The sequence below is a fragment of the Sitophilus oryzae genome, unplaced genomic scaffold (genome assembly GCF_002938485.1).
Source record: "Sitophilus oryzae breed Bouriz unplaced genomic scaffold, Soryzae_2.0 scaffold_1389_pilon_pilon, whole genome shotgun sequence".
Lineage (NCBI taxonomy): Eukaryota > Metazoa > Arthropoda > Insecta > Coleoptera > Curculionidae > Sitophilus > Sitophilus oryzae.
The window spans coordinates 894748-912707 of record NW_022146047.1 but is presented as its reverse complement, the minus strand read 5'-3'; the positions used below and the strand labels follow the sequence as shown (position 1 = coordinate 912707).

General features: G+C 30.7%; 2 protein-coding genes across 3 annotated transcripts in view; one reads left to right on the top strand and one right to left on the bottom strand.

Annotated features, from left to right (window-relative positions):
- The window catches only part of LOC115875498 (beta-alanine transporter), a 934216-nt gene that overhangs the window by 88823 nt on the left and 827433 nt on the right, over positions 1–17960 (bottom strand). The window lies entirely within an intron of this gene.
- LOC115875507 (prolactin-releasing peptide receptor-like) overlaps positions 1–17960 on the top strand; it is a 329200-nt gene that overhangs the window by 72743 nt on the left and 238497 nt on the right. Inside the window, exon 2 of the mRNA XM_030890983.1 lies at positions 359–422. The gene's annotated coding sequence lies outside the window, so the exon portion shown is untranslated. The remainder of the gene's footprint in view (positions 1–358; positions 423–17960) is intronic.

Below are 17960 nucleotides of genomic sequence, written 5' to 3'. Positions count from 1 at the left end.
AGCAATTTTTTACTAAACAATATAAATTATATATCACTGTAATCACAAAACTTCAATCTATTTCCGTATTGTAACAGAATTTTAAATTATGTCTTTATTTTCGTGAAAATTTAGTCCAAACATAAGGAATATTTTGTTGATGAGTAACCATCAAAATCTTAAAAATAAAGAAGTTGTCTAAAAATGTGCTACAATATAATCCTTTAACTTTAATTTCCTTCTTCATTTGTGTAAAAATACCTAACCAATTTTACATAAATGCCGAACGCTTATTTTGCTACTTTTTCGGATTAGTGAAATGGACTCTTAATTGCAAATATAGATCTTTATTATATTTTTTTTAATTTCTTCATTTCAGGGTGTTATTCTGCAGGAGGGGTCAAATAGACCAAATCTCCGTAAGAGTACTGAATAGGTGGAAGGTAAGTAAGTCGGCCATAGTTTTTCATATACATATACATATTTTAATCAACAAATTCTGAAAAAAATCAGCCCAATGTCAATAAATATAAAAAAGTTACGAAATGTAACAACAACAATAATTCCACTTGTGATATAATTTCCGAGATAAGTATAGTAGAATATTCGCCACAATTTAAGGTAGATTTGATAAGCAGACATGAAGACTAGCAAAGCTACGGGGGTCTACTAACAGGGCAGATTGTAGGCACCTAAAGATGGACGAAAGAGATAGAGCGATAGAGCAAATGTGCCGTTATTTGTCTAAGGTAACGATAATCCATTGAAAAAGAGCTATACAGAGAAGACCAGGCTACTAGTAACATAGCAAGTTGCCGGACGAATTTACGTTTACCCAATTTGCGTTCGTACTCGAGATTCACTGCCGGCTAGTCGGCTAGTCAGGCAGTACGCAGTTGCAGTTGTGCTTGGACGGGTCGGTCGTGACAGACTAGGTATACGACGCGAGGAGTGCCGAGTATTTATTATTTTCATTTTAAGTGTTTACCTTCATTTAAGGTAACATTTAAAATAAAAATACTAAAATCTTTATTATTTGAGTGTGTTTACAAGCCAAAACTAAAAATAAATAAATTCTCTAAATCCAAAAAAAACTAAAATATTACTCTAAATAAAAAAAAGTTATATCAAGTGTTTGATTTGGTTTGGTTTGGTTTGGTTTGAAAAGACCACCTTCTTGTGCTAGACAGAAGCCTAGGCGGTCGTAAAATTCCCGTCTGACATTGGCTAACATATTAGGGCTAATAGTTTGAAAAGCCTCTCGTATTTTTACTTGAAGCTCATCTAGATTATTAGCCCTATTATGACCATACACTTTGAGTTTTACATAACCCCACAAAAAGAAATCATTGGGAGAAAGATCTGGTGATCTAGCGGGTCACACAATAGTTCCATATCCACTAATTAAACGATTAAGCACTTGCTTTAACTCCTGTTCTTCATTAATCAACACATCAGGCTTCTTGTGTTTTTGTGGGGACACGCACCCATGTGTTTCAAAATTATTAATAACTCTTGATAAGTCGGTAAAGATAGAATTGCCCTGTTTACAAAAGTTTGTGGAAAAATTGTTTGTATATCCCGATACGACCTATTTTGGAAATACCATTTTACAATTTGAATTTTCTCACGAACTTCGTAAACATCCATTATTTTACTTAAAAAAATAATTTTGCACGAAAACTGTCGCGAGAATCTATGTATTCGTTTTGGCTATTAAACACGAATAAATACAAATTATGAAACATTCTTATCACATATCTACCTATTTTTATTTTATCGCATTTTTTCGCCTGTTTTTTTATCCCGCGGACGGGTATACGCTAATTCGTCCGGTTCTGCCTATGTTACTACGGCGGTCCGGTCTGTATAACTTATTAGAGTTTTAAAAAGGATCGGATTTGGGAATGTAACCTAGAGCTCAGAAGAGGATCACAAAAGATCTGAAAAGATCGCAGTTGAACAGGCCGATAGCCATCTTAAAGACCCAATCTAAAACATAATCTACTATCGCAACTATTATATTAACAATAACATTTCACAATATTAACAATACCCTTAACAAACGAGAATTATTAAGGCATTATAAGTAACAAACGTCCAACATTTGTTTCTCAAAACGTATTCCTATTTTTTTAAATTGTGTGGGAATTCGTTTTGAATCAGTCCGTCTGTAACACGGCAAAACAATTAATGACAAAGATCTACTGTATCATTAGAGAGAGGTTCACTGAGCTAACTTTTTAAATTGCGTAAAAAATTATTTGTAGTCGAAGCCTGTCTCTCCTCCTTCTAACACCGCAAAGTAAATTTCAATTAATTGGATAAAAAAATGCTTTGAATAAAAATATGGGAACATTGTTCAAAGACATCAAAGAACAAAGGGCGTTCAACAAAACTAATATAATTAGTACAAATTTAAAAACGTTTTTTAGATTAGTGTTTCTATTCTCTTTTTGTATGTCTTTCACACAGCGATATTTCAAATTTCAATACCAGTTTCTAGAGATGAGTAAAATTGCGATTCCAATCGCAATTGAAACTGCGATTGCGATATTTAAGTCACTGCGACCGTAACCTGCGATTGCGATTTTAATATTTAAATATTGTACTAGGCGTTCTATTCAGAGTGTCATTTTCTGTCGTATAAAGTAAAGAAAATACCAAGGGTTCCATTTAAAAATCAAAAGTTGTAGCCATTTCCGGTGAAACAGGAAGTGATCGAAACGAATTGAATACGGCAATCAATTCTAATTTATGGCATTTTCTTACATACCAAATCACGTTTTTTTATTAGAAAAAATAAAAAAGTTATAGAGGCGAACCACTCTTGAGAAAACACCCGGTATACTATAATCTTGGCCCTAGGAAATAATACCTTAAAATTCAATCGCAGTTTACTATAAAATGCTTCAATGGACCACCAAATCACAGTCGCAACAAAATCGCAAATAGCAACAAAATCGCAATTTGCAACTATAGTAATATTGGTTGCCTAAATTGAAACTCACAAGTAGAAAATAGTTGCAATTGCGATTTTAAAATCGCTGCGATTGAATCGCAGTTTGCGATTTGTTACTCATCTCTACCATTGCAGTTTCTGCTGCTAACGATCTATAATTTTTAAAACATAGGATTACTAAATTTATACAGGGTGTCCCAAAAAATATGTGCCATCTTTTGTGGGGAGATTAATTGTGATTATAGTCTGCCCAACGAGAAGATCCTTGACAGTGATAGATGTGTCTGTCATTTTAATTTCAAAGTAGTTTATTTTATTTTACAAAGAAATAAGTTGGTACAACTGGAACGCATAGCAGGATATATTTAAAATTTGATTGACAAGATGACAAGTGATTACTTCAAAATATTGTGAAAAAAACTGTATAAAACTGAAAAAATGTAATTGAGTTATTTTATTTAATAAAAACGGTATGTGTTAATACAAAACAAACAAGAATAAGACACTACATACCAAAAAAAAATATAAAAAAGAACTATTATTTACTTTCAAGCTTTATGAAACTACCCGCATTTATGATTGTTGAATGTTGATGAAATTTGTAATATTCCACAGGAATAAATAAAACAACATAGGTAAATAAAACAAACTATTTTATTAATAATAACACCTACCAAATTTTATACCTTAAAGGTTGATTAATTAACTTTAATCTAAATTTTTTTAAACCACTAGATACCTTTTGACATTATTTTTCTGCAGTACTAAAATCCATTATTTACCTATCGTGTGATGTCGATATTTTACAGCTACTCCAGTTTTTAGTATGTGTTTAGTTTGATCCTTCTACCATATACGAGATGCACTTATCTACGACGAAATGGTATACAAACTTTATCGATGGCAACTTCATTGGTGTATAAGACTTTCTGCCTGGGCAGCGAGTATTAACCATAAACTGTGCTCTGGGTCTACAGTTAATTTTCACTCGATTTTTCCTCCACTTGACTTCAAAAGACACAAAACACACGTAATAATACGAATCAAAATGCATCATCTTTCAAAACGCAGGGTATTTAACAAAAGTTGACACAAAATTATAACCTATAATTTGGCAAGACTTTGACAAGCGTCAAAAATGACAAAAATCTAAAGGCGAGTTCATACGCATCGGTGTTCGTTTGTCGTTAATCGTTCCGTCAAACCAATACGATTGAAATACGATCTGTCATTTTTTAAATAAACCAATAAAACTGGTTAAAAACAACAAGACACGACGTATGACGGATTTATATTTAAACCCATCCATAGATAACTTAAAAATTATTAGAAACTTTTTTTAGTAAAATAAATAGATTGGTATGAGACGTCATCTGCTTTTCTTCTGTCATCGTCTGTCGAAATCTTACCTGAGAAAAAAACAGAGTATAATAAAATTGCGTTTATCTAATCAAATTCGACAAAATATCAAGACATGAATTTTAATTGGCATTAAACGGCCTACACAATTTGTATATCAAAAGAATAAAAGTCAGTGGCGCACATGTTATTTTTTTGAAAAATATTCCAGTGAAAACCCATATGAACGTCCCTGATTAATTTATCGACACTTTTTTAGCATTAAAATATGTAGTACTTATAGTAACTTTTACTCTCAAAGTTTCATTCAAATCACTAAAAATACTTGGAAGAAAATTATAATAAATTGAAAAATTATTAAGTTAAAGTCACCCTGTAGCTACAAAATAAAGCAGAATCGGACCTATGTTGATATGAAAAATAAATCTAATTTTTACATGAGGAATCTCCCCACGAGAGATGGCACATGTTTTTTTTTTGGCAGATATTTGCGAAAAACTGATTTTTCTCCTAAAACTTCTCAAAATATACACACTTCGCTTGAAAAGTCCCGGTCGATGAATTGGCAGTGGTATTAATCTTCATTTACTGGACTAAAAAAAACTTAAAAAACGGATTGAATACTTCACAATAATCCATCCAGATATTTTAATATAAATCACAATTGTAAAAAAAATCCAGATATTTAATATAAATCACGTACCTCACAATTTAATGTTTCCCGTGTCTTATTAAAAATAATTCCGTGTCCCTTCCAGCTAAAAATTAGCATAATTTAATTTAAACCAGGTCATGTACCTTCGCATATTTAATATAAAACAAAAGAACGACGGGACCGACTTTCCAACATGTCGGCACAAAAAATCCTTTTGCCAACAGAACCGCTAAAAAGCTTTCCCCGCATATAATAAAAATTTTATTTCTCCGAGTTTTACACTTCACATTTCTTCACAGTCTTTTTTTCTCTCGTCCTTTTGTCACACATTTTATTTTCATATAAAGTAAATTGTATGCCCGGATACCATACATTTGATAAGGGAAAGAAAGCCTTATTAGTTTTTTATTTTATCATAAATAAAGCAATTTTGTGTGGTTTATGTTTTATAATCGATAACTTTTCCACTTTTCCACTCGGAACGTGCAATATTCTAAAAAAACGTGCAATATTCTAAAAAATACTCTGGCAGGAAAATAGTTTTATTTTAACTGCATAAAAATTTTGGTTTTTGTTTTCTTCTGTATGAACGGAGACTTGTATACGGAGCTGCAACAAGTCAGTTTTAAAAAGAAAAATATTAAATCTAAGTTCATTTCTAAAATCAAAGAAATGTTTTAAATCTTGAGTTATAATTTATATTAAAATATTATATTAATTAATATTAAGTAATTTAAGTCGCTTTTACGAGTTAGCCCTGTATAGTGGGTCGGGTTAGGTTGGTTTGGTTTGGGTTTGGTTTGGGTTTGGGTTTGGTTTTGGTTGGTTTGAGTTTGGTTTTGGTTTTGGTTGGTTTGGGTTGGGTTTGGTTTGATTTGGTTTGGTTTGGTTTGGTTTGGTTTGGTTTGGGTTTGGTTTGGTTTGTATATATATATATATATATATATATATATATATATATATATATATATATATATATATATATATATATATATATATATATATATATATATATATATATATATATATACAGGTTGTTAACTCGACAGTTACTTATAGGGAAACAGAATGGCAACACTGCCTATTGAGAACGTATGCATTATTGATTTTTCTGCCGACTCGTCCCGTCGCGTCGTCTATCGACGAGCGGGCCGAGGTTATTTCAACCATAAAACTCTTGCCGCGAGTAATGAACAATTTAACAACCTGTATAGGTATATTGTGGGTATATACATATGAAAAAAAATATATGGGCGGCCATCTTGAAAAAATGACAGTTTAATGACATGTCAAAATTTCAAAGTCAACCGATTTTCATAAAAATTGATATATAGGATGGCCATGGGCTAAAATGAAAGAAAAAAAATTTGAGCTGTCAAATTTGACAGCTGTCAAAAAAATTTCAAAGTTGTCCGATTTTGATAAAAATTGATATATAGGACGGCCATGGGCGAAAATGAAAAAAAAATGTTGAGCTGTCAAATTTGACAGTTGTCAAAAAAATTTCAAAGTTGTCCGATTTTGATAAAAATCGATGATGGCCGTGGGCTAAAATGAAAGAAAAAAATTTTGAGCTGTCAAATGTGACAGCTGTCAAATAATTTCAAATTTGTCCGATTTTGATAAAAATCGATATATTGTATGCCCCCTACCCCATAGTCGGTTTTCATTTTATTTGTCTCACATTTGAACTGTCAAATTTGACAGCTGTCGTTTTTTTTAAGTTCTCCTTTTTTAATGAAAATCGATATACATATTATTAGGATACCCTAAACCAGGAATTACAAGATAAAGTTGTCGTACCAGATTTTTATGAGGGCAACTGTACACTCAAATCTCGCGACAAGCTTTTATATAATATTAAAATTGTGTAATGACGTTGTAAGTTCATAATAAAAGTTTTAATGAAAAAAGTTTATTTTATTCTTTTTAGTGTATTTAAATAAACAGTTTTTTTATAAAATTTTTCAAGGAACAATTTGAAGAACTTTCCTTAAATGAAAATATATTATGTACATTCGTTAAATTATTTCAGACAATTAAATTCAACCATCAATCAAAATTTTCCTATAATGTATTTTTTTGTTAAAATTATACGCAAAAGTTAGAATTTATTATACCTTAAAGAATATTAATAAGAACTTAAATGTAGCAAACAAAACCGAAAGCTCCTAATTTAGAAACATTCGTAAATAACTATAAGTAATCAATGTACCTATTTCATTTTGCTGTTATTTCTAGAAATAAATTAATTAATTTGTGTTTTTAAATGTTAACATGAAATGTTTCTGTTATCCTATATAAGGGAGCCCAAATCGAATTAAAATGCTACATTTGCCACACCATGACGTCATATATACAAGGGGTATAGGAAATCTCGGCGCAGCGGCGGCAGTCGGCCAGCGCGCGCAAAAACCATTACATCGCTAATTGTTTATTGATATATCTTTATTAGTTTAAAAGCAAAAAATATGGGGTTTGCTTTGATACCTTGTCAAGACATGAGCGAAACTTTTAAATTGTTTCTTTTTTTCATTTAGGCCTTCGTTTTTCGTTAAATGAAAGTTATATTAAAAAAAAATCTCTATTTTTAAACCAAATTTTCGCATGATTGAAATGATTATTCATGTTTAAAGTTTTTTTTTGGTCATAAGCGCTAATGGAAATGTTTTTTTGTAAATAATTATAAAAAATTACTCCCTACGAAGACTTTATTCTGTACTGGATCAAAAAATAAGTATTTGTTTTCTCTATACGGTGGTATTAATATATCGATTTTTGATGATAGTGCCTTTTTACCCTGTTTAATTTTGTACTACTTTCGGAATAAGGGTCCCCATATCATGTACTGTGATGTACTGTACTTCCATCCCTGAAAAATTCAGCTTGTGACACCGAAGTGAGAGGTAACGTCAAAATAAGCTTTAATCTACCTACATCATCATAGGTAGGTGTAGGTACTCTAGGTAAATTCTACCTAGACAGTAGCTGAACTAGCTGACAGTAGTAATTAATTTGTTATCCGATAAGTAGTTGTCATTATATAAGTTTAATCGTCTTATACCTCCTATAACGGTAGGTTTTGGATTTTTCCTGATTGGTTTGTTAAACAAAAATATACTGGGCATATAAATGTCTGTTACAGGTTAATTCGTTAAAGAAATATGTTACACACATATTATTTTAATAATAATAGTATAATAGTAATGGCTATATTATGTTATAACACATTATTGAATTAACAATTGAAAACAGTATTGAATGTACTTATTTTAACCAATGCATTGTTTTGTTTTTTTAATCTCACAAATAAGAAATATTTTATAGTTTTTATTATAAAAAACAGTGATTATACAATTTATTTACACCCCTTACACTGTTTTCTGTAAGGGGTGTAACCAGGAGTATATTTCGTAACCTTTTACGATATAAGAGGGCACAAAGTGTTTTATTACTTAATGCTTAAAATTTAATAATATATTTGTACATAAAATAAAATAGACTAGAAAGTCAATTAATTAATATTGACGTAATTACTAAATAAGTACAAGATTTTTTTTCTAATTATTTTAGTGTATTTTTAGTCACCGAATTATAAAGGAGAGATATCCAACCATTGCATTATTTTACTCACAAATAAATGTTTTATGGTTTTTATTATAAAACAACGATTAATTTATTATACACCCCTTAACCCAAACACTCCAAGGAGGATATTTCGTGACCCCGTATTTAAAGTGGACAAGGTTTATTAGTCAATGTTTTAATTACCCAGCGTCTTTAATAAAAATCTAATGTAATTTTTCATAGAAATGATCTGACATGAAAAGCAAATTTTATCAAAAAACTTTTTGATTATCTACAAGGAGTAAACCGCTGACAAATGTCTGTATACTAATGCCAAAGTAATGCCAAAAATACAAATTAAATACCAAATTTCTCATATAATGCCCCACTAATGCCAAGCTGATTCCAATATAATACCACTAATACCACGAATAATATGTAACACATTTGTTTCACGAATTAACCTGTAACAATACTGGTAGGTACGTGCACAGATTTTTTCCTAGGTAACTTAAAAGTCGTTAAAAAGTCTAATTATATTTAAAGAAGATATAATTCCAACAAATTACATTATAAGGCCAATAATGCACAAGTAATACCATTAAAATTTTAGCGTTTTTAACTTGTGTAACATATTTCTTTAACGAATTAACCTGTAACAATAGTGGTAGGTACGCGCACAGATTTTTTCGCTAGGTAACTTATTAAGTCGTTAAACAGGCCTATAAAAGCTATAACAACATAGGTAACTAATATTTATAATTTAATTCGAGTTTTAATCTCAAATAATAAATGTTTTTACTGGTGTATTTCTGAAGTGTTCATTATTAAAAGTAGATATTCTTCAAGTTATGCGAAGTAATAAGTAATGTTTCCGGTGAGACCGCGTATATGTCACCGGATTCTGGTTAGTATAAAGACTTTTTCTATAGAAAGAGTTTTTTCTATATTTTCCTTTCAAAATAAGACTAATTTCTTCTTATTCTTTTAAATATTACAGTGTTTCTTTTTCCTAAAATGTTATACTTAATTTTCGCTTAAAATTAAAAAATCACAAATGGAGGAAAATATACGTTATTGAATAAAGTTTATACAAATCACTTTACCATAACAAAAAAGTAAAAACATGTCATGGCGGAAGATATTCAGGTGGCATTTCACACATTTATCTATTAAAATCGAGATTAAAATAATAAACTTGCGTAACATGTTATACACGAGATAGAAAGTTTCAGAATCGATTAATACGCAATACGCTACGCAGTCAACTTATTCCTATGCGCGGATGAGCGTCTTCAAGACTCTTCCTTCGGCCAGGGTCACGACGCCGCCGAAGAGGAATCGGCCTACGTTTGGCTAAACAGGCTGGACACGGTGGAGTACGATATTGGCGAGTCTGAATATTTATAAAAATTTGCAAAGTAAAATATGTTGGAAAAATAATTAGTCCATACATATATAAAAGCTCAAAGGGTTTTTTTGTTGCATCCATCCCGCCGAAAGCGCTTTACCAATCTTGATGATTCTTTTTTTAAATGAAAGGTATATATGTGTAGATTTGTTATGAAGTATTTTTATAGTGCTTAATGGCTATTTCTTTGTGTAAAACGACTAAATACTAAAACATACCTGAAAACACCTACACACAATACCTCCAGAAATAAATTAGTTGTCATTGTCAGTGGTGTGTCAGTTAGATTATATATTACGTTTTTAGATATTTTAGAGTGAGTTGATGCCGCCAGCTTTAGATACATAAATATTAGCACAAAGGTTCGTTTAAACGACATTAGTGAATTAGCTACACAAAGCGATTTTAGGAAATTCATCCTCTTAGAGAGTAAAATTATCTCGGAACAGTTTGTTGTATGAAAATTCCTTACTATTTCGTCTAGAAGAATGAAATCCTACAAAAAGAATTAGAAGAAATTTTTGAAATTCATCAACCAAATGGGTAAAGTTAGTAAAAATTTATATAAAACTTGGTGACGTCTGGATTATACACATAAAAATTGGCACAAAGGTAAAGCGAATTTATGAAATTTATACCCTTAGGGAGTAAAATAGGGAATGAAAGTTTGCTGTACGAAAATGCAATACTATAACATTATAAACCAGACAGTATAAAATTTTATACAAGGGTTTATTTAGTGACATCATAAGGAAATATATCTTCCTCAATTATCCTTCAAAGAATAAAAAATAACCTATAAAGAGAGTATTAGTGCTCTTAATAAATAAAAAAAAGATGAAAAATAAAAAACATCTATATGTTCACTAGCTCTCTATAAAGAAGTAAAAAATCATTTAAATCAATGCATAAACGATTCGAGGTGTAACGCGAACGTAGTTGCGAGAAAAAGCTAGTAATTTATTAAATTATTTTATTTAACTCATTAATTTTCATTGAAAAGGAATTTTTGTAATTCGCCACTATATTAGTTAAAAACTAAGAAACTCATATCAAATTTAAGTTTTGCGATTTTGACTTATACTTTTTATAAAATCTGAACACATTTTAAAAGAAAAAAAGTTTTTGATAATATTTGTGTAGATTGACTACAAGTTGTATAACATAAATTTCTACGACCGGTCTACCTAGTAGTCTGCAGCATCGCCTTGTGTGCAAACGTGGGCCTGTTAATCTGTGACGTGACGCACAACAGCCAAGAAAAACAGAAACGTGGCTAAGAATTTAGTAATTTAAAAAAGTCTTTTAGATACAGTAGTAGGTATTAAAAAGTTTTTGTGTTTAAATGGGGTTTGCCTTTAACAGTTAAAATTATATCGTAAAGTGTAACTTTCCGTAAGAATTCTTTATCTGTCATTGATCATGATCTGTCATCATGTTAACCTGATGTTTTGTTTGTTATTTTGTTTTTCGAGGTTTTTTTTGCTTGCTTGTTTTACGGATCGAGTGCGATCGCATAATTATTATTGATAATGTTTTATTTAATGTTAACACTACTACTTTTTTCAGTGAATATTTAAATCTGTTGTTTTTTGTTAAGTTCGTTATTTAAACATATGTATGTAATACACTCATATTAACACTAATCATATTTTTTAGGTTTTTTATTCATCATTTCAATGCCCCCCCGGTTGCATCTTTGTAAAGGACTGTGAATTTTTCTTTGAGAATGCATATTTATTTAAAGTCAACAATTTAAAAAACGTGTATCTAAATTATGTTCTAGCACCAGTCGAATAATTTTTTACGTCACGTGTAAAATTTTTTTGAATACATCTCTGGGCTGACTGGCGCTTACGCGGCTATTGGTTTTGGCGAGAGAGCTCGCCGCTCTAGTGTTCCCCCTCTTTCGAATCGCAAATCCGAGCGTAAAAAGATCAAAGCGGCACGCTACACTGTCCGAGCTGGTTTTTACTTAAGCTGTGCTTTGGTTGTCTCTATAATCGAGAATTTCTTCACAACACAAATTAAACGTTTAATACGCAGTGATGGTTAGATAGAAATAAATGACGCAATGAATAAAATCTTGACGAAAAGGCTACCGCGTGCCAACAAGTTAAGATCTGTTTTAATTATATTTTTTGTTGTGTAAAAATAAATAGTCTCCGTTATTCCGTTTCACTATCTAGGGCAGCTAAGAACATTGTCTAATTCAGACATTGATTTGTTAATACAAAAAATTATTTTTTCGGACACAAGTTATGTTTTTTAGATTTACTCTATGGCTACGACACTAAAATAATGGATGCAAGTACAGAAAAAACAGGTGGCTCATAAAATTATTTAAAAATAAATCAATTTCTTTAAATTTTCAAACTTGAATGGCTCGGTTATTTTGGACTTAACTTGGAAAACGGTAAAAAGAAAATATGTTTCTTTTACCGATATCTACCAGCTCTGAAAATATTTGCACTTATTCAGGATTAACCCTGTAGAGTAATATCGCGTTTTTTATAGCTGTCTATCGCTGATTGAGCGACGTTTTTGTTGTCTATCCTTTTGCATACGGGTTTTTAAATAAATAAACATGACATTCCACAAATCGACATACATGTATGCGATGATTTGTTTTGTCAAATTCCATGCCTCTTTCGCGTTGTCCGGCGGCATTTTTGGCCACGAGAAAAATGTATGTCAACAGTTTTACACGTTTCTTAATAATAAATAAAAGCTATTTTCGCAATTATAACACGTGTACCTTATAATATTTGTAGTGTCAAAATTTCACCCTTTTGATTGCCGCCCCCGCTTTAAGCCCCGGAATCGCCCTGATAGACATGACTATTTCATAATGGCTACACAAAAGCATTCTTCACACTTCAAAATTAGCCATGTAACGGATGATAAGGTTTTTTTATGTAGCCAGCTCTCCGTCTACAACCATTCTCTCCTTACCGATAGGTATATGATATTATTTGGACAATTTCTTTTTTAAGCTTGAGCATCTCTAAAACACAGAACCATACTCTGCCGCTAATAAACGCTGTCGCTACTCTTGGATTAATTACCAAGTTTTTCGATAATTACAAAATAATGATATAATCTACATTTCAATTTGATCGACGTCTCCCCGTACATGTGTGCACGCTCGTCAAGATTCTAACGATTTAATATAATGCAAATGATTAATAATGGGCTTAATATCTCGAACGTTGCGTAAGACGAGCCGAGACAGATTCAATATGCTCGCAACGACTGCGGAGATAACATTGTCTTATTGTACTTGTCATTGATGAAATATGTGTTTGACATATTGAGCGGTGCTGGTAAATTAGCCGCCCGCATACTAAACAGTTTTCAAAGTTTGTATTGAGGTAGTTAGATATAATGTACTTACAGTGTTGCCGACGAACGAAAATTATATTTTTGCAAAACTCTGGAAGTATCGAAAAATAAAAATATTAAAATAAAAAGATTTCTTTTATGTAAAAAGAATCAGTTTAAAAGCCATAGACTCTAATTTCTCAGTAGTTTTATAATCGTACTCAAGTATACAGGGTATCCCAGGATGAGCGTGCATTAGAAGTTTCTAGAGAACTACAATATCTAGATCGGAGATTTTTTGCACATCATGTACAACGAGATCTATCGATTAAACATATTTTCAATATGTTTGACAGCAACTTTCTTATTTTAAATGGGTGCCTCCATTTTTTATTACATATTTAAAAAAAAAATGTTAAACACTCTATACCTAACATTAACCGTTTTTGAGAATAAAAATATTTAAAATTTTTTGACAAAAAAAACTAGGTATCTGTCCAAGGATACTATATAGAGGTACTATATACTACATTACACAAAGGATAGTTCGATTCCTATCTTCCCGCACTGTCAGTTTTTTTACGTCATCTACTGACCGAGTTGAAGTTGGCGCTAAAGATTTTAGACAGTGACAGTTATTTTTGCATTTGACGGATGAGCGCACAGTGCGTTGGAAGAAAAATTTAGCGGGACAAAAGCGTTCGGTTAGAAATAAGCCAAAAAATGTGTACCGATAAGAATAAATAGTAGACATTCCAATTGATACAAAAATGCATGAATATTCTTTGTATTTCGATACATTTTTATCAACCAAATTTGGTCGTTTTCTGCTCAGCAAGGCAGAGATCATACGAATACAAAATATTTACAAGTGCTTATACATTTTATGTTATACAAATTATGTTGAAAATTGCCAAAGGTATGTACTTTTCTACTGTACGTATATTATTTGTTAGAATCCTTTTCCTGCCTCTGTTCTGCAGATATCAAACTTTCACTTTTTTTCAAATATCGATATATTGAATGATGTAGATCTTTTGAGTTACCAATAGTTACCAACACAGGTAGTTACAGTCACAGGGAGTTCAAGCTTAACAGGTGAATGCCTAAAAAGATTCATTTCAATCGGATAGTATAAAAACACAACTCCATCAAAAGGCACTGAGTTTAAAAAATTGTCTTAGATACTTACTATATATGAATTAACAATTACCGAGTGTTAAAATTAAAATTAAAATATCTATCTTATTTATTATTTTCAAAATAAAATATATTTTTTTAAAATAAATTATAGGGGGTATCACAAGATTACAAATTAATTAAAAAAAACTGCTAAAGAGTTTTTTGATATCATAATTTTATGTATTTGGCAATAGTTTACAATACGGTTTTTGTGTGTCATGTACGAATAATATCATAGTTTTATTATCTTGTATTTATTTATTAATAAATTAAGTTGTTAATAAATAAATAAATTTAACCATATAGTTGCTATATATTAGACCATTTGTTACGTTCTTTGATTTTAAGTCCCAAACATTGCTCTTGAGATTTTGTCCCGCTAGAATAACCATCCGCCGCACTGTGGAGCGCTGGTCAGCGCGTGACGTAGCATTCCACGGCGACTACGACACCGGCGATTTGACGCGATCGAACAGTCCTTTAGAATATATACAGTCCTTGGTATCTGTCAACAAAATTTGTATAGCCTGAAATTCAAATATAGTGATTACCAGTCACTGTGACATAAAGAGAATACATGTGGCTATTACAAAATACGCATTATTAATAACAGGTATGATCGAAAAAGAATATAAAGGAACCGAAAATAAAAATTGGAAAAAAAAGGAAATATTATCGTATGCATTTATACATTCCGTACATATATACGGCACCCAGAACAATCCCATTGGTCAGATTTGAATTTTAAACCAATACAATTCCGAGTTTATTTTATTAAACGCGAGTATGGAATGTAAGACAGTACCATATGCACTTACGGAATGTACCTAGTAGTTATGCTGCAGCAGAAAATACGTATGATCGAAAAAAAAACGGCCCAAAGTTGGCTTGGAAATAATGATAGATGATATACTGCTTTTGGAACAAAGTGTTGTGTTATGTATCTTCTAAATCTATTGTGTTACATCACTTGACGTTTAAAGACATAGGCTACTGGTTAAAATCAAGAAAACTATACTTTTGGAAATTAAATCTTAAATAACTATTTCGATTCCAAATATCTTGAGAACCATTATTCGTAGCGACGTTTACCAAGAAACCTTTTTTACGTGAAAATTGACGGAAATGTATATTTTTTCACCCAGTAGTGTAATACAGGTACTGACGAAAAATTATTACTATCTAAAACAGTTAAAAAATATGCAAGTGGCACCTCATACAAGTAGTTGTCATAATAACACCGAAATCGAATTTCTCATGTCAAAAAACACCCAGACACCAGTTTTCATCCAAATATCGGCTTTAGCTAAGAAACTATTTGGAAAAAATCGAAATAAAATTGAATTTGCTACACCCTGTATCTTTGAAACGAAGCATTTTAGCACAAACATTTATACGAAGTTTTTTGCTTACTCTTATCTGCAAAATATTCTGCCAAAGTTTCCCGAATACAATTCGGACCACCCTGTATATGTATGTGCGTGAATCGCGCTACTGAACGTTTTCAATAGAGAAATTCGCTGACATATTCAGATACGAAATCGAGCCTGAATATGGCGAGGGGTCCTAGAAATTCTCATTAACATTTTGCGGTATCGTAACGCAGTTTGTATAAACCGCTGTGGCACTATTCATCTATTTAATTAATTACCTATCATAAGCGGATAATATTACCGGAGAATGGTGCTAATTATATACTGGAAACTTTGTTTATATTATTCAGAAGAATAGTGTATTTTATGCAGTTATTATTTCTTGAATTTAAATCGCTTCGAGTTTTTTAAACAAATATTGGAAAATTAACATATGACATTTTAATATATATTTATATAAATTATTTCTTTATACTGAGAATTAATTCTTTATGCTCTTTTCTTTAAATAGAATTCAGATTTTAGATTTAATAGCATAACACTACATTATCATTTTTAATGAATTTTATTATTAAAAATAATATGTATTTATTATAAATTGATTGTACGTTTTTTAGTTCTATTGCTGTGTTTTGATTTTCTTGTAACCAAGAAGCTTTTAACGAAATCATATATAAACCTTTATCTAGATGTGAATGAATTATAGTATTTTGTTATTAAGCTCACCCTTCCAGTCTTTTATAAAATACAAGAAAAGAAATGGTTGAGGCAATTAATTACTGACTATTATAAGATACTCCGTTGCGTGAGAATGAAAAATAGTACACCAGACTGAAAGAAATATTTTGGTATAATGTTAAAATATTAGCTGTGAAAACTTCTTAATAAAGATGAGAATATTTTTTAGAAAGAATTTTTTTGAGAGTAGCAAAAAACAGTAAAAATATACAGAATTAGTTTTAAATAAGTGCAAATATTTTTAGGGGTAGTAAAAAAATTATTTTTTGCTTAAATTTTGAGAATCACTGGATCTTTTCTGGTTTTTCTTTTTTAATTTTAATTGCTAATAAGGTAAATTTAATCTACTACCTATGTTATACCATATTATCAAGAAATTATGTTTTTCTAACTAAAAACTAAAAAAAAATTCTTATAATCGTGTTTCTGGGGTCAAAATATACTATACTCTGTTTTTTTTCTCAGGTAAGATTTCGACAGACGATGACAGAAGAAAAGCAGATGACGTCCCATACCAATCTATTTATTTTACTAAAAAAAGTTTCTAATTATTTATAAGTTATCTATGGATGCCAAACAAATTATGATTTTAAAGAACAAAGAAAATTATATTAAATATAAAAATTATAGCAAAAAAATAGTTATAAAAAACCTGCAAATAGAAATTTTAAAGTGTTAATTCCACTACTCGGTTACTAGAACAAATTAAAAAAAATGGATCAAATTTGAATAACGCCTTTAATGAATTACGATGGTGGACTACGGAAAACCGCGGATTTGGCGAATCTGAAAATTAAATTTAAAATGGTCGATAGTTAATGCCCTACTCAAATTCTAAACTACAGAGATTAAACTAGACTAATACAGGATAGCGTTTAATAAATTTTAGAGCCTGGGTTTAAAAACAATTAAGAAGACCAAGATAAATCGCATAATTATTTTTATTTTCCTGCTAAAAAGGGTAATAAAAAAATATCTAAGAGTCTAATGGGTATATTGAAAGAAAATGCACGAATTCTTTAATATTAGTTAATTATAAAATATACAGGGTGGTCCGAACTGTATTCCGGAAATGTCGGCAGCATATTCTGCAGAAAAAAAGAAGTAAAAAAGTTCGTATAAATATATGTCCGAAAGTGCTTAGTTTCGGAGATACAGGGCGTAGATTTTTCATTTTTATTTTGATTTTTTCCACATAATTTCTGAAGTAACGTCAATATTTAGATGTAAATTGGTGCCTAGGAGTTTTTTGGCATTAGAAATTTGTCAATATGACTCCTACTTGTAGAGGGCACCACCTACATATTTTTTAACTGGTATGAGAAGTAATAACTTTTCGTCCGTCCCTGTATAAAACTACTGAGTAAAAAAATATACATTTACGACATTTTTTACGTAATAAAGGTCTCT